Raw genomic sequence first — 6523 nt, forward strand, 5'->3', positions numbered from 1 at the left:
GTTTGTAATTTTTTCTTTCTTTTGCAATGGTTACTTATCTTAAATAAGACAACCTCAGTGAACGAGACACAGCAAATCAGCATGTTTCCTATAAAAAGAACTAGCTCATAAAGAGTCATTCATTCAGAAATTCTACTAGCTGTTTCACAAGTGTTAAGTGATAATTTGTTCATGATTCGGGTCATGGTGTTGGTTTCGATTAAGCTGAACATTATTACATTCAGTGAATTGTATTTGCTCTTCATATTTGTATCATTATATTTGTTCATCATATTTGTTCATCATATTTGTATCATTATATTTGTCCTTTGCATTTTTGCTTTGCTAACCAACTCATTCAACATTCAAAACATTCTGCTAACGGAACCAAAAGTTATGAAAATGATTCTATTTTATTTTAAGCAGAATAAGGGCATTGTGTTTTACAGATGTTTCCAACCATGTGCAGGTATGTCAGTGTTCTGCATCTGATATGATCAAGTTCTTGCCATTAACCTGATATGTACTGGGCATCTTATAGATTAAAATCAATATCTTCATATTTTGCCAGTTAGGTGATGGCCTGAAGTCATTTTTACAGTCCAGCTGTCTGGCTTCCTCCATTAGTCTTTAATTTGACTAATGTTGTATTTCAGCAGTCACTTCATTGAACACAGAGTTTTTTCCAATATATCTTCTTGCTCTAATGTAACAATTCAGACAGTATTGCCTGGAGAAAAATGAACAAAAACAGTGTTTGATGTACTAATTAAATTTAATGCATAATGGACTGTGTTTTTGTCTTTAAGATGATGAACACACTGCCTTAAAACTGGAAGTGCTTTGGCTCATGTAAACGTGTGTGGCGTGAGTCTTTCAGATTTAGAGTGTACTGTGAAGTGAGACATAATGTTCCAGCTGTCAACAAAGTGATTTGAAGGACCTGTCGAGTCTTTTTTGATTTCTTATGACATTGCTCCATGAATTAAATGCTGATAAATCTGAGCGCTGCGTCTTGTCAAACCCTATTTTCGGTTTCAGCCTTTAGGCTTGTAATCTTACATAAAACACATCATTTCAGGCATTAGGTCTGGTGTCATCCGCCATGTGTCGACCTGCAGAGCCCCTGTCATCACAGAATTTTAATACAATAACAGTTTGACCCCTTGCTGTTAACCAATTTTTGCTCTTCCTCCCTGCCTGTCTGCTTTCATTGTTTCATTTTGACATGCGTGGAGGGGTTAGGGGATAAAATAACAAGTGAGAGACATTCATAAATTATAATACTGCATGGCAAGCGTGTTGTCTGACAATGTGCGTCAAAGCTCCCCTGTTACCTCAGCATGTAAATTTAGATAAAATGCTTTTAAATTGTCTATTTTCTGATTTTTATAGCAGCATGCTCTTGCTGCTGTTGATGGACTGACCTTGATCTGCACCCAGCCCTCACGCTCATAATGGCCCACGTTTTGCACTCTGCCATAATGCCCAGAGACATTTGGCTAGAGATAGACAAAAAGTATTACAAGGCAAAACAATAGCAGGTAATTGCCCACATCACTGCACAGGTACAATCAACTCTCTTCCAAACAAACAGCATTGTGGTGCCAAATACTGATTTTTACTTTTTTTTTTTGCTGGTAATTGCTTAATTGTTATTCTTCTCAGTTTTGTGCAGGCACATGCTTTTTTAAAACGGTCAAACCAAGAGCAGTGGCTCAGTTCTCCTTGAGATGATGTCTTGTGTGTTTACAGTCCTCGGGCTGTCCCCCACGGAAAAAATAGCTTAAGCAACATAACTGTATAAATTACATACATTTTATTTTAGTCATAGTTCTCATCAATGATGTCTGTTAAATATAATCACTAAAAATTAAAAAAAGCCATAATCACTTTTTCATTTATATTTTCAGAGAAGCAGAAATAAGCAACAATTCACGAATAATTACAGCAAAATTGCTGGATTAAATTAAATTCTGAGGTAGAATTAAGTACTTTCATATAAAACATATTCAATCCAATTTTTTTTCACTGTGTGCATTTTACACTGAGTGAAATGAAATAAATTTTTAGTCAAAGGAACTGACATACTAAATGAAAAGCTTGTTTGAGCTTCTAAATTAAAAACATATCCCTATGTATGCAATGCATGCGTTTTTCAAATTACATTATTATTAAGCACTATAAAGTGGGCCTATGTTTTGAGAACGTTCAGCTACATTGGTCAAGATGCTGGAGTATAGGGCACATTGCAGTTATCTCAATAACATACCAGCATAAAATCTATTAACATAAATTGAAAGTTGGTACAAACTAGTCTTTTCTCAGCAGGTTACACTTGCTAACCTTTATTTATATCCTTTAAGCATAAGCTTGCTAAAATTTTGCATTAGCTTGTTTTAGGGCTACTATAAATACTTCAGAATCAAAACACTGACCCAGTGGGGAAGCTGTTCACTGAAGTGCTTAGCTTCACTGAGATGTTACATTTGATAGTTAATAAAACTAAATTCCAACTTCAAAGTCTGTTTGTGTAATCTGCAGTTTACACACTAACACTATAATACATTTAAAAAGACCTCCCCACTAAGCCACCAGCAGTAATTCAATTCCTTTTTTATTTTCAAGATCTCATTGCAAATGGAGACACTTCTAGCGATTCGGAGTCCTGCTGTGACAATAAAAACAAGCGCTCTTTTAAAGGTTCTGAGGGAAAGCTGAAGGACTGGGCCGACACTGTGGAAAATCAGCCTGCAGAAGTTGAGTGAAGGCTTTGGCTAAAGCTGCTGACTGTAATCTTGAGACTAGGTCAAGCTAGGGACTCAGAACTCATTAGTGCTACTGGCGAGGCAGGATCACGACTGCCTAACTCACTCATGAGATGGAGAACAGCGAGGGAGCTGAAAAACAATGCGTCACAGTCTTGTGTTTGATGTGTTGTGCACTGGCTGCTGAGGACAACACATAGCTTCCATGGGAGCAAAAAGATCCTTAACTGCGCTCCACTCCGTGTAATTCAGCGTTCCTGCGATGTTAATATCACCATGGTCAACAGGTAGACATAGACATTCTAGTAAGCTACTAGTTAATAGTTAATTAGTCCCTATACCATAGTGTTACCATGAATTCTTATATAGTTCACACTTCTAGAGTTTACGCTTTCATATAGAAAAAAGTTCTTATAGTCTACACTTTCTTGAAGAACCTGAGTTTTACCAAGTGCGACATGTTGGCTTAATCAACATCTTTGTTGGCCCTGGAACAACATCGTAATAACTAATCAGATTTGAAGGAATTAGTTTATAGTTTTAGTGAAGTTTAGTCTTACAAATGTGTTTGGTGCTTGTATATCAGTGTTATTTATCTATAATTTCCTCAGATTTTAGGGATTACTCAAAGGGGTTTAGGTGTAGGGATATGGTCAGCATGGTTTCATTTTGGCTTTAAATGTTGTTTCAGGGTCAACAAACAACAAACATCACAAACTCAACCAAACCAGGACGTCCCACTTTCTTATAGAAACACTCATATACAGTAGAGATTGCACACTTTGTACCATTCTGCGCACATAATATGTGTGTAGCACTAGCAAAGTTTATTTAATAAAGTATTAAATTATATAATGTACAAGTAAAAGTAAAGATTAAATTGATGTCTTTGTAGTTCATCCCGGAACAGCTGGAGTCCATTCTACGACAGCTGGAGAAATGGCTTGCATTAATTCATAACTGCATACCATATGTGGCAACTTGAGACATTTCCTCCTTGAATACCATAAATATTATTGAAAAGACAGTGTGGGTTAATACTAAAGTTAATTTGAATTTGATGTTAATTACTACATTGGCGATTCTCATGCTTTACATTATCTCGGTCTATTACCTGCTACCCTCCACTTTCTTCACTCACCTTCAAGAGTTACATGCAGGGTGCCAAGCTTTCTCCCTCTCAGCCCAGCCGAGACACTCATCTCCAGAGGGTTTAGGTGCTTACTGTGTCCTGTTTGCTGTCGTGTCCTCTGTTGTGACTGATGACTCCACGGGAGTTCTCAGCCTAGAGGCACAGTGGCCTCTTCAGCAGATGCCAAACTCGCTGATCAATACCCGGCTCAACACAGCGGGAGAGCATTTGCCCCTTAGTATCCTGAACACACATCCAGACTGAGAACACAACAGTTCAGTCGACAGAATACCAATGTTTTGATGTAGGCCAGATCATTTGGTAACACACGTTTAAAGAGAAAATTGGAAACATTTCTGAAATATTGACCTATTACCATCTACAGTGCTATGTTTTGAAACACTGCATGGCCTTACCTAAACCTCACTAATGCTAATGACTTTACCTAAACAACACAATGGCAAACAGATGGAGCCGTTTCATCTAAGAAAAAAAAACAGCATCCAGTCTCTGCTAAAATATTCATCAGTTTGAGTGCAGATCAAAGCAAGTTCTGGGGCAAGAAATTAAACTAAAACAACAACAAAAGCCTTGGCTTGCTTACGTCTTTCTCCTTGTGTGTGTGGGTCTATATATATATATATATATATATATTCAGTATACTTCCTGAATCACAGACAGGTTTGACCTTTGACTCTCATTTGACCTTCTGTTCTCATTGAATAGAAAAAAGATTTGCTGGTCTATATGTCACTGTGGTGCAGCGGTTGCTTTTGACATCCATAGCTCAGGCTCGGCGGGATTTATGGTCTGAGCCAATCAGCAAAATACATGTTGACATTTAGGACAGCTCAAAAGATTTTAATATCTGAAATGTAAATCATTTGCTTCTCCAAATGCATTGCATACATTTTACATTCAAAGTAATGTAGTCCAGAATAATTACCTGATTTTATGTAACCAGTATTCAGAGATGCAAGCGCATTGCTGTGGTTAAAATACAGCTATCAGCGCTATCCACGCTCATTGACAATTGTCATTGACTCCTTTGTCAAATTGCTGAATCTAATGCATTGCTTTTAGCAATCATCTGAAGAACTTCAAAATTGACTTTCTTAAATTGCTGAATGTCAGATGTTTGTTTTTTTTCTTCACTCTGAGAGGCTGAGATGATTTAATCAAATCCATGCTGCTGTGACTGAAATCTCAAAAGTGGCACAGGACAAAATACAGGTGAAATGTTTCACCATCTGTAACTCAGTGAATCTTTGAGCTGTGTGTTTTAAACTCTGATATAATATTGCCATGTTTACATGCTACTAAATTTTCGAAATCTATCCCTAATATAAAGAAATGAAACGGTTATTAATTACTCACCCTCATGTTGTTCCAAATTCGGAAGACCTTTGTTCATCTTCAGAAAACAATTTAAGATATTTTTGATGAAATGGAGAGCTTTATGACCCTACATAGACAGCAACACAACTGACACGTTCAAGGCAGTTAAAGGTAGGTTCAAGTAAGAAATCATTCAATAATTCAACCATAATCTTATTAGGCAAAGAGAATACTTTTTGTGCTGGAACTAAAGACATACAGACCAATCCTTACCACAGTACTTGCATGGATTGTCATATTAGACTTGAAAACCTTTTACATTTTTGTGCAATGAGATTAGAGTAGTAAATATTATAAAGAGCCTACCCAGGTGATTTCTCTTATAAGAAAAACAAACGAACAAAAACAAAGAAGCGAATGGGGGAGAGTGCAAAGGCATTGGTCTGTCTTTATGCTGCCTAGTGAACTGTGATTTCAGAGCCTGGGGCAAAAGAGTCGCTCACAGTCACGGGCTGATGCATGGAGGCCAGTGCAGCGGGGAGCGGAAGGCTTCGGGAAGCTCAGGTGGAGATCTCTCATGTGTGTAATTTGTGGCCTTGATACAGTATTGATGAAACATGGAGGCAGACGAAAATGAGGTCAGAGGTTAAAGTAGCGGAGATTTAAGTCCAATGAAAGTCCAATGAGTCTCAGCCAGACAGCTTGATGGGATTCAGATTGCAGACAAGGATGAATGCAGTTTCTCTAAGGTTAGTTGGTAAAGGGGTTTGGAGACATTTAAAACAACAAAATTACAGTATTTTTGAATACTGTTTAAATGAAAGTGTCAAAACCACTTACTTTTTCACCTTTTTTTTATTATTTTTGATATTTGCGTCTGAATATGCCTACTTGCATATGTACTAGGCAAAAAAAACAGTGTATTAATAATATGTAAAATTATAGCGTTAAAAAAAAAAGTAGGTGAAAAGCACCTGCATGACTACTTCTGAGCAAAGCAGTCAAACTACTGTTTTAATGACCTAAAAAAGCAACTGAAAAAACCCAGCACTGCACAAGACAAGTAGAGTCATACAAACATTTAACCAATCCACAGAACTAAATATTCTTCTAAACACAAGGACAAACAATAACTGGACTATAAACTCAGCTATAAGTTCCCCATTTTGAATTCTCTGGTCAGGCCCTCAGGTGTACAGGACCGAGAAATTCAATTCAATCACAGCACATCTTTGAATTCCTCGCTTCGAGTGCTTTGAGTTAGCTTTAATCCTTTATGATTCTAGATTACACAGAGGCTTGACAT

Source organism: Puntigrus tetrazona, chromosome 3, assembly GCF_018831695.1.
Source record: "Puntigrus tetrazona isolate hp1 chromosome 3, ASM1883169v1, whole genome shotgun sequence".
In the NCBI taxonomy this organism is placed as follows: Eukaryota; Metazoa; Chordata; class Actinopteri; order Cypriniformes; family Cyprinidae; genus Puntigrus; species Puntigrus tetrazona.